Source organism: Lissotriton helveticus, chromosome 2_1 (assembly GCF_964261635.1).
Source record: "Lissotriton helveticus chromosome 2_1, aLisHel1.1, whole genome shotgun sequence".
Taxonomy (NCBI): Eukaryota; Metazoa; Chordata; class Amphibia; order Caudata; family Salamandridae; genus Lissotriton; species Lissotriton helveticus.
In genome coordinates, this window is record NC_136059.1 from 75,389,148 (window position 1) to 75,401,196 (window position 12,049).

Sequence of the window (12,049 nt, forward strand, 5' to 3'; positions counted from 1 at the left end):
TTGGCTTTTGTAGTCTGGTCTGCCCTGTTCCCATGATGCACTGGGCCAGGGACAGACTAATTTGCATACAGCCAGGTTCTGAAACTGGGATGGTGCAATGAGCTAAAAAACGGTGTTGGATCTAGCCCAGATCTCTTGACTGGGTGAGAGTATTCTGCTTAATTCAGAGACTCTGTCCCTCACCACCCCTTGTTGTAAATATTTTTGTCCACCCTAAGCGTGGAAGGGTATACTCAGACATGAGTCCCTTGCTCATTGCACCATCAGGATTCAAGCAAGCCGGGCCGAAGACGGCTGTAATGCCAGAAACCGGTCCCCGGAAGCTTGTTACCTTCCCAGTGTAAGAATTGGCTTTTGTAGTCTGGTCTGCCCTGTTCCCATGATGCACTGGGCCAGAGACAGGCTAATTTGCATACAGCCAGGTTCTGAAACTGGGATGGTGCAATGAGCTAAAAAACGGTGTTGGATCTAGCCCAGATCTCTTGACTGGGTGAGAGTATTCTGCTTAATTCAAAGACTCTGTCCCTCACCACCCCTTGTTGTAAATATTTTTGTCCACCCTAAGCGTGGAAGGGTATACTCAGACATGAGTCCCTTGCTCATTGCACCATCAGGATTCAAGCAAGCCGGGCCGAAGACGGCTGTAATGCCAGAAACCGGTCCCCGGAAGCTTGTTTCCTTCCCAGTGTAAGAATTGGCTTTTGTAGTCTGGTCTGCCCTGTTCCCATGATGCACTGGGCCAGGGACAGACTAATTTGCATACAGCCAGGTTCTGAAACTGTGATGGTGCAATGAGCTAAAAAACGGTGTTGGATCTAGCCCAGATCTCTTGACTGGGTGAGAGTATTCTGCTTAAATCAGAAACTCTGTCCCTCACCACCCCTTGTTGTAAATATTTTTGTCCACCCTAAGCGTGGAAGGGTATACTCAGACATGAGTCCCTTGCTCATTGCACCATCAGGATTCAAGCAAGCCGGGCCGAAGACGGCTGTAATGCCAGAAACCGGTCCCCGGAAGCTTGTTTCCTTCCCAGTGTAAGAATTGGCTTTTGGAGTCTGGTCTGCCCTGTTCCCATGATGCACTGGGCCAGGGACAGACTAATTTGCATACAGCCAGGTTCTGAAACTGGGATGGTGCAATGAGCTAAAAAACGGTGTTGGATCTAGCCCAGATCTCTTGACTGGGTGAGAGTATTCTGCTTAATTCAGAAACTCTGTCCCTCACCACCCCTTGTTGTAAATATTTTTGTCCACCCTAAGCGTGGAAGGGTATACTCAGACATGAGTCCCTTGCTCATTGCACCATCAGGATTCAAGCAAGCCGGGCCGAAGACGGCTGTAATGCCAGAAACCGGTCCCCGGAAGCTTGTTTCCTTCCCAGTGTAAGAATTGGCTTTTGTAGTCTGGTCTGCCCTGTTCCCATGATGCACTGGGCCAGAGACAGACTAATTTGCATACAGCCAGGTTCTGAAACTGGGATGGTGCAATGAGCTAAAAAACGGTGTTGGATCTAGCCCAGATCTCTTGACTGGGTGAGAGTATTCTGCTTAATTCAGAGACTCTGTCCCTCACCACCCCTTGTTGTAAATATTTTTGTCCACCCTAAGCGTGGAAGGGTATACTCAGACATGAGTCCCTTGCTCATTGCACCATCAGGATTCAAGCAAGCCGGGCCGAAGACGGCTGTAATGCCAGAAACCGGTCCCCGGAAGCTTGTTTCCTTCCCAGTGTAAGAATTGGCTTTTGTAGTCTGGTCTGCCCTGTTCCCATGATGCACTGGGCCAGGGACAGACTAATTTGCATACAGCCAGGTTCTGAAACTGGGATGGTGCAATGAGCTAAAAAACAGTGTTGGATCTAGCCCAGATCTCTTGACTGGGTGAGAGTATTCTGCTTAATTCAGAGACTCTGTCCCTCACCACCCCTTGTTGTAAATATTTTTGTGCACCCTAAGCGTGGAAGGGTATACTCAGACATGAGTCCCTTGCTCATTGCACCATCAGGATTCAAGCAAGCCGGGCTGAAGACGGCTGTAATGCCAGAAACCGGTCCCCGGAAGCTTGTTTCCTTCCCAGTGTAAGAATTGGCTTTTGTAGTCTGGTCTGCCCTGTTCCCATGATGCACTGGGCCAGGGACAGACTAATTTGCATACAGCCAGGTTCTGAAACTGGGATGGTGCAATGAGCTAAAAAACGGTGTTGGATCTAGCCCAGATCTCTTGACTGGGTGAGAGTATTCTGCTTAATTCAGAGACTCTGTCCCTCACCACCCCTTGTTGTAAATATGTCTCTGGAGCCTGGCTGCTTCTGCTCTTACGACAGACCGGAAGTTCTTACCTCGAGATTGGAACGCCATATGTTACAACGCCCATACTCTCTTGGTTACAGCACCTACAAAAATACATACCAGTACCTCCATATTGAAGAAGGAGGGCCTTGCTCCACACACTGCCATGTACCTCACCTCACTTGGGTGCAGTTTACGAAAAATAATACATCTCCCTACTCTTAAGTTTGGAGTAAAGGTCTCCTGGTAAGATGCGACTTTTACAGCTTTCTAAAGAGTATTTGAAAATCCTGTTGTGAGTTAAAATGCACATGAGAAAACGTTTTACCCTAAATGTATGATTTGAGAAATTCCTGCTCAAACGCAAATTTACTTGCAAACTTGTTTTTTTTCTTTTTTATTACTCAACAGGAAAATGTTTTTTTTTTACTGTGGAGACACCCCGCTGCCCTCCCACCCAATCATGTTAGTATTCCCGGCCATTATCAACGCTGGGAAAGGATGTATCCCTGCCCTTGGCAGGAATAAATCTCTCACGATTTCCAGGATATTAATTGGTTGGACAGTGTTTGTGAATGCCTTCAAACAAGCATGCTGGGGTGTCTCTTTTTACTTACTATATGATGGTTTTAGTTAATCATCTGCTTGGCCTTGCGGTATAGGGATAAAGACTCTTAGGGCGTATAATTAAATTTAAATTATAGACACTTTAGAAAATATAAGACAGTTCGAAATTGCAGAATAATAACCCCTGCTCTTGACTTGAAATTCGCCATTTCTTTATTTTGCTAAAACCTGCCTACTGCGCCTCAAGCCGAGCGAGCACGCGTGGGAGCGCGCGGCACAAAATAAGAGTGGGAAGGCTGACCCTCTTGGCTAATTATGAATCATTCACTCTGAACTGTGCAAATCTCACAATCCGATGCCCAATTAAGACATTGCACCTTATGTGTTAATTAGGGATTTTGTTTCCCACTAAATCAAGCCATTCTGCTCCTAATTAGGATGCTCCAGCCATTGAAACCTACCCTGGTCTGAGCTTTTGCACCCCTCTTGGCGATCACACCTAGGAGCTGTAACCCAATGATCATCTAAATTGGTTGAGTTAATACATATATATAATTTTTGTCGTGTGTGATTATTGGAGCACCAACAGGGCAATAATTAGAAAAGACGCCGCTCGGAACAGGGAGGCTGGGGTGTTATGGTGCGCGAGGCCTGTGCCGCTAAGCGCACAAGCGGGAGGGATATTGAATTCAGCATATATCTTCTTTTGCTCCGCGGATACTGGAATTGTGTGTATATTGAACGCGACAGTGTTTTCGGTGCTGTCAGACACATATTAGCTCATCCTTCTTTGCTACTCATCTTGTCCTTTACCGCTTGAAATTTTGTTAGTTTGAGAAACTTATAAACACAATGCTTCGTTTGGAAATATCTCACTGGTGATAATGTCGTACTGAGCTGTCCAACTGGGTGCTTCCCTGCTTATCTCAATCCCACCCCCCTATTATAAGCAAGGGCTATGGGTTGTTTCCAAACATCCACCTCTTCTGCGACATGTCGATGGCAGGTCAGTTTCTTGTAGGTAAAGATGCTTGCTAAATTGCGTACTCTAAAAGTGTCATTGTTTATAATGTGCAATAAATATGGCACCAAGATCCTGGCCACTGGCAATGGGAGTTCAAGGGTCCTTATTTAGAGTCTAGCAGAGGCGGAACATCCGCCGACAAGTAGTGGATGTCCCAGCCGCACTGTTTAGAGTGCACAGAAGTGCAGGTCTTGCGGAAGATCTGGAAGGGAGACCAAGCAACATCCGAGCAGCTGCATTTTGGGTTCGTTGCAGCTTACCCAGGGTGGTTTCGGGGGCTCCTAGATAGACAGCATTACTGTAATCCAGTCGGGCAAGAACCAGTCCTTGAATCAGTAATTTCCTGGAAAGAGGGGGGAGCAGGGGAAGGATCTTGCTGACTGACCGCATGAGTCCAAAGCAGGTACCGGCTGTTTTAGTAGCCTGGGTTTTCATGGTTAGGTCTGGTTCAAGCCAGACCCCCAGACTCTTAAGTTCTTTTCTGGGGGTGGGCACCTCACCCATGGAGTCGGGCCAAACAGACGGTGGAATTGTTGTCCATTTCTTGCCCATCAGCATGACCTCTGTTTTGGACCCATTGAGCTTGAGCGAAGATTCGCACATCCAGTGGTGGATCTTCTGGAGGCAGTGCAGAAGACTGTCCGGGCGCTGGTCTAGATGTGACAGCGAGACGACCAGTTGCGTGTCGTCCGCGTAACTCACAATCTTGATTTCAAAGGGGGCAACTACATCTTCCAAAGTGGCCATATAGGCATTAAAAAGGGTAGGGCTCAGTGAAGAGCCTTGGGGAACCCCATTTATCAGAGGAAGAGAGTCAGACCGGGAGCAGCCATCCCAGACCTGAAAAGAGCGGCCCGAGAGGAAAGACTCTAACCAGGCCAGCGCTGTGCCCCCGAGTCCCGCCCTAGCCAGCCGATGGAGCAGGACACGGTGGTCCACCGTATCAAAGGCTGCACTAAGGGCGAGGAGGATCACTGCCACTGATCCCCCCCGAATCCAAAATGCACCTTGCCTCCTCGATGACAGCGAGGAGGGCGGTGTCCGTGCCCTGGCCAGGGCGGAACCCCGTTTGGGACTGACGCAGCAGATTGTTTGATTCGAGAAACTGGGACAGCTGAGCGTTGACCAGTTTTTCGGCAATTTTGCTGATGCCAGGAAGGAGCGAAATTGGTCTGTAATTGGCTAGGTCGGAAGGGTCTAGTTGGTTTTTTTTTAGCAGAGCTTTGACTACCGCTCCCTTCCAGCTAGGAGGGACCATGCCTTGAGGTGCACCTCCTGCGAGGGAGAAACAAGGGGCTTTCATAGGATGGATGCTGTGTAGGATTCAGGTTGGAGTAGCCCAGCTTTGGCAGTAGCCTCATGAAGAATCTAGAGACGGTCATGACCAAGAACTATGGGGTGCATCCAGAACTTCACAATCAAGACCTATATGGTGCCTTCCAAAACAGCACAATCAAGACCTATGTGGTGCCTTCCAGAACTGAACAACCGGGGACTGTGAGGTGCTTAACAGAACTGCACAATCAAGAACTCTGGGGTGCATTCCAGAACTGCACAATCAAGAACTCTGGGGTGCATTCCAGACCTGCACAATCAAGAACTATGGGGTTGAGTCCAGAACTGCACAATCAAGAACTCTGGGGTGCATTCCAGAACTGCACAATCAAGAACTATGGGGTTGAGTCCAGAAATGCACAATCAAGAACTCATGTCGGCATGGGAATTTACGACTAATATGAAATTAAATATATTGGGTGATGTGTATTTGATGATATTACATGTTATTGTCCTGTTCTTGGTAATGGTAGTGGCCATGTTCTGTTTTATTGTAAAATTGTAAAAGGATTTTGATGAATTATTTGTATTTTGATGTTGTGAAACGTGTTGGTATTATTTTTTCGTTCTTGTGTTATTTATACATATATGTATATATTTAGTTTTGATTTCAGCCCCAATGAAGTCTCAATTTTTGGGGACGAAATTCATTGGCTGGGCTAATGTTGGATGATTATTAAAAGAATAAAGAAAAAGCTTTGGATTAAAACACTATTTCATGGCTCCCGCATTATTGGCTTTCTAAGAAGGACTGCTTCATGTCATAAAGCTCTCAAGCAACTTGTCAACACCAAGCTTTTCAAGTGAATTTCTCTGGACTTCTCAACTCCCTTTTATGTATGTGACTTTGTTATTGGGTACATGGTTTCTGGGCACTAAGGCCATTGAGGGGTTGAGTGCTACATTCATACACTACATATACTAGCACCTGTGCGGATGTTCGTTTGCCAATACTGCTCTCTCTATTGTTTTCTGTTTTACTTCTTGAATATCTTCGTCTACTGTCCGGTGATGACCGCGCTTCTGGTGTAGCGTTGTCCATATGAGGTGGTTCATTTCTTGGCCAGGTATGTGTGGAAGTTGTTTCTGAAGTCTTGTAGTTGATGGAGCTGGTCATTAAGTGGATGTAGGAGGTGTGAAGGATAAGCTGTTGTAGTTTCTTCATCATAAGGATGTTCAAACACCTTCAAGCCTTTGATGAAATGCGCTGTCATATGCACTTCACAGAAGACAGTGTTGTATCGGGCGGGCCGTCGAGTAGAAACATCCAAAGAACAGGGTTTCTGCCTAAGTATGATAAATGTATGGGCTCATGAAGAGTCCCAGCATAAAAAATCAGTTAAAAGCCCGCCCAACCAATAAACAACATAATATCAAACAACCATAATTAGAAAAATAGTTTCATTTTTATTTTATGTATCTATTTCTTTAAGAATCAATCAATAGAAAAATAACAAACAGACACATCTTATGAGCTAACATGATAAATAAACACCTCATTCAAAAGGGCTGTGTGGGACCAGTTTTGAACCCTGTTCTTTGGATGTTTCTTTCGATTCCCCTGCTTCTCTGCCTAAAATCAGCTTTCTCAGGGGTCCCCTTTGTTTAATTGGGCCGTCGAGTAGAGCATCGCCTCGATCCAGAGCTTGCAATATTTGTCTAACCTCAGTGTTTGTTAAGAGGTATTTAACTTTTTTCTGGCGAGAGAGCTCCTCCCAGTGTGTTGGTTTTCTGACTTGATGAAAGACTGGTCCATTTCCGAGGTAAGTCAACTTTTCAGTTGCTCTACGCTGGGAGATGATGGCATCTAAGGCCTTGTAAGATAGTCACATTTGAATCTGCTGTTGTGTGGTGCTGTTGATGAAGAGGAGGAATTGGGTATTAGCTGGGTTGAGCGTTAGGTAGGCGCTTGACATCAGGTTCTGGGTAAACTTCTGGCAGATGAGTTGCTGGATGTTGTTTCATGATGAAAGTTTGTGGGTGAGTTGAGTGTATTGATGGACCTTAATGTTGCTGTTGTTTATGGCCCTAGGGGGTCCATGTAGAAGATAATGGGAGGGATTGGATCCCGGCAGGCATCTACAGGAGATGTAGGAGCCTATTCACAAACCGCACTTTGTAGTATGTTTTGTTATACTACAATAATACCACAAATATACTACAAAATACTATTCACAAACTAACGTGTAGAGGTCAATGCATCCGCCTGCTCTAATTAGGTCAAGCCTGGGCAGTGCATGCGCTGCTCTTTGAGGCACGCTGTATTCACTTTTGTGGACTTTGGCCACTCTCCAGCTGCCGATTGGTTAAAGTGTGTGTCCTTCCAAAATACTTTCTTTTCTATGTTTTTTTTCACTTATTTGTCCTACCTTTTTGTATTTGTATTTTGTATTTGTAGGTGTACTTATATAGCGCGGTCCTGTCGCCCCAAGGGCATCCTGGCGCTTGAGATCCGGTCCACAGCACTTCCACTGCTCAAACATCCCTAGGGAAGAGATGCATTTTTAGGGCTTTCCTAAACGGGAAGTAATCCCTTTGACTTCTCAGAGGGAGTGGCAGGGAGTTCCAGAGTTTGGCCGCTGCGACGCTAAACGAGCGGCCACCCATCCTTACTCTCTGGAATCTCGGAACCACAAGCAATTGTGCCGAAGAAGAGCGAAGGGACCGCGAGGCAGAGCACCAAGCAAACATGTTCTGCAATGGCACTGGGCCCTGTCGATGTACCGCCTTAAACACTAAGCACGCCGCTTTATACAATACACGCAGGTGCACCGGCAACCAGTGTAGGTCCCTTAAGGCTAAGGTGGAGGAGCTGAGGTTAGGGCGAGAGAGAGCCAGCTTAGCGGCCATGTTTTGCACCCGTTGTAACTTCCCCAGCAGATTTTTTGGGGCCTCCAGAAGCAGCGCGTTGCAGTAATCTAAACGACTCAGTATGGTCCCGCGCACTACTTCCGGCCTGGCCTGCTCAGGGAGAAGGGGCAAGACTTTATGCAACATGCGTATCAGCATCATGCACGTGGAGATGGTCTTATTAACATGCATATCCAGCTGTAAATTTGGGCCGAAAATCACCCCCAAGTTACGAGCTGACCCCGCGGCCGACACTGTCTCGGGGAAAGTAGATGGCCAGAAGTTCTCCGGAAGTACCCGAGGAATCCGGTCCGTGGAGCAGTGGAGCACCTCGGTCTTTGTGCTATTAAATTGCAAGGGATTGGCCCGAAGCCAATCCGCTGTAGCTGCCATGCAGCGATGGAATGTCTCCAACGGGACCGCATTATTTCCTTCCAGGGAAAAGACCAGCTGGGTATCATCAGCATAATTGAAAGCTGAGATACCAAAAGATTTTATAAGCTGGACCAGAGGGCGGAGGTAGAGGTTGAAAAGTATGGGGCTGATGGCCGAGCCCTGTGGGACCCCCTGCCCTACTTTCCGCAACTCCGATCGGAAAGGAGGAAGCGCGACCATCTGCTGCCGGTTGTTAAGGTAGGATACCAGCCAGTCTCTTGCCCCCTCTGTGACCCCGCACTCCTCCAGCCTCCTGATGAGGGTCCGATGGCAAACCGTATCGAACGCGGCCGACATGTCGAGCAGCACCAGAAAGGCTGCCAGACCACTATCGACACGCGAACGAAGATTGTCAAGTACGGTTACCAGCGCGGATTCTGTCCCGTGCGCTGGACGGAAACCAAACTGTGTCTCATCGAACCACCCGATTTCTTCCAAGAAGCCCGAAAGGGAGCGGGTCACCAACTTTTCCACGATCCTAATAGGAAAAGGGAGCAAAGAGATCGGCCTGTAGTTGGAAGGACAGGCAGGGTCCAGAGTCGGTTTCTTAAGCAGTGGTGACACGACTGCCAACTTCCAGCACTCGGGAACCGTTGCCGAGTCCAAAGACTGGAGGCAGATGGAGTTCAGAGGCTGGAAGAGTTCCGTCTGAAATGTCTTCCAGAATTTGGGTGGCAACGGATCAAGCGGAGACCCCGATGACACCGTTCGTGCCAGGCTGCAAAACTCCTCGAAGGAGGGAGTGGGAAAGCGTCTTAGTTGGAGTCGACTGGACACAGCTTCCATAGCTCCCAAGCTGGAGGCATGACCACTTCTTCTGTGTTACTCCTCACCTGGAGTATTGGCCTATTGTGGGGATCTTTTCTCAGGAGTATTTTAACTTGTGTTCTGCACTCTTTTTTTGTTTTGTTACTTGCATTCTTCATATTTGTAAATGTTTGCAGTGCGGCATGCCACGCAATATCTTGAAGGATGGCAGCCGCGCCTTTCCTTTGTTCTGCACGGCGCGGCTCATTATTAACTTGGAACGCAGTTTATCTTTCAGTGCAGTGCCCGTTTTACGAGCGTCGGGATTTATCTTTTACTTGTAGCTTTGGTGCCGCATCTCCCCGTGGGGTGCCCTTCCTGCCACTACCAAAAAAAGCGTGCCTATTCTACGCTCCTCCCGGCCCTGCTGCCTGCTTAGGGAGACCACACCTATGTCATCGTCCGGCCCGACATTCTGCGTGGAATAGATAAGTCATGGCCGCCATTTCGAAAAAGTTTGCTGTACCCACAATAATGTGCTACATGGCTAAATACTTAGGTCTCAAAGGTGAGCTCGATTGCATTGCAAATGCTTATGTTTCTGAGCAGAGATATATGTTTTGTTTAGCTTACTTGGCTATTGAATAACAGAGAATCAGGAAAAATTGGCTGGAGCAATTATCACATTTATTATTCTTCTGTTAAAATATTACAAAATAAAATGCATCTAAAAACCTTCTGAGAAGAGGCTGTGGCAATGAAAAGGCAAGCCTGTTAGAATCAATACAATCAATAATTTGAAGTAATAATCCATCCTTCTAATGCCATGAAATCCAGGATAATTGGCTCCAAATGTATAGATCTAGCACTAGTGATAGCTAAGCGAGCTATAGCAGTGCACTGGCGGTCACCATGGGTCCTCCCGCTTAACAGGTGGAAGGCTGAATTTAAAAAATAAGCAGTAGCTAGAGAAGCAGCCCTGATGGTCCAAGATCAGAGTGCCATATGCAGATTACCAGTGGCCGACAAATGGGATGAAATGCAGGCAGCATACACCGAGTGAGGTGAAGGTGAAGCTGGGGACCCCTTAGCAGCATAGGGTGTGAGTGAAGGGTAGTCACAATTTAGGTAGGAAGAGGTGTGATACAATGCTATAATAACTTGCGTTAGATTGAAAGGGTCAACACAAATTCCGAACAATGTCTACTAACTCTGGTTGGGTGTCGGCAAATTCCAGTAGTTATTTGGTTTAAAAGTAATGTTTGTAGACCGAACTTAAAAAAAAAAAAAACATAGCAACGGCTGAAGAAGGTTCTACGTGATGTTCACCAGACACATGGCATAAAGCAGTGTTCTTAATAATATGATCATTAAAGCAATAGGTGCCGACATCTTTGCCTTTTACCGACTGAGAATTTAAAACACAAATTATTTTTAGAAAGCTGATTGGAATAGGAAAGGCTGCATGTCATCATCCATTTCCATGGCACAATATTGAGCCATTCATTCCAACCCAGACAGGTGTTGCCCAGCTCATACTTTATCTTACCTATTCTCTATGGGGCCGATTCACAGAACTAATCTGAGATAAAATCCTAAACGTACTACTTTTGGTATGCACCGAAGGCATTTAGTAGTAGTAAAGTTAGGACTCCTAACTATACTACTACTAAACTGAGACAAAATCCTAACTTTACGACTTTCGGTATTCACAGAAGGCATTTATTAGTAGTAAAGTTAGGACTACTAAATGCTTTCTGTGAATACCAAAAGTAGTAATTTCAGGATTTTATCTCCGATTAGTTCCTTGTCCGTAAATTCTTCTCAAACTAATGTTAAGGCTATCTGTTGAAAAGAGTTGCTCAATATATGCTGATATCGTGTTAAGACCGAGCCTCTGCATTTGGCTCTCTTATCATATGCATTCTCCTCTAAAAACACATTCTCTATCAAAGTATTATTACCCTTTAAATATTGAAGGACCTGCTGAGAAGATAAAACTCTTACCAACCAGCCTGACATAGTTGGTAGGTCTTACTGTCTATTTAAGGCAGCCACAGGAGTTGTCAAGAGTAAAGATAGGGCATTCCTTCACATCTTCCCTTCTGAACTTTTAATGCAGTGGCTGGTTTGTCCTCCACAGATAACAGCACCAAAAGTAATTTGAGGTGCATCATAGGAAGCATTAAGGAACCACAAATCTCATATCAAAATTCTTAAGCACCTCCATTGTTACTAATCTAGATCAGGTTAAGCCCTGAGGTCAGTATCACAATCCAGGTATCTAAACAATGTAACTTTTTTAAGTTCCTCTACATCACATAGCCCTTATATTTTTCATTCTAGAATGCTTCTCAGAGGCCAGCATGTTCGTCTTGGAAATGTTATCTATGAGATAGTTAGAAACAGCATAGTTACACTTGATTAAGTCAATCCTGCACAGATCAAATCAATCAACGCTGTTTCATTGGTGTACACAAGAGGACGAGCAGCAATTAAACCCACTTTAGGAGTAGGTTTAATAGTTTAATTATTTTTACTGGATTAAGACAAATTAGGAAATTCTTCAGTAAAGCACTAAGTAAAGCCGGTACTAGAACACAACCCTGGCATACACTGACTTCTGTCATTACCGTGCCGAGCTTGTGCCCTAGTTCATTCGAATAGTTAGCCACATTTTGCAGTGGAGCATTTGTAAGGCCCCCTGATACACCCTGGGGATATTGAACATAAGTTTGTTTATCCCAGAGTAAAAATCTGAGGACCTGATGAAAAAGAACAGTCAGATCTACAAAGTGGCACATAG

At 45.9% G+C, this 12,049-nt stretch overlaps 1 protein-coding gene across 2 annotated transcripts in view; it reads left to right on the plus strand.

Moving 5' to 3' along the window:
• The window catches only part of SFXN5 (sideroflexin 5), a 1,158,373-nt gene that overhangs the window by 773,696 nt on the left and 372,628 nt on the right, over positions 1-12,049 (plus strand). The window lies entirely within an intron of this gene.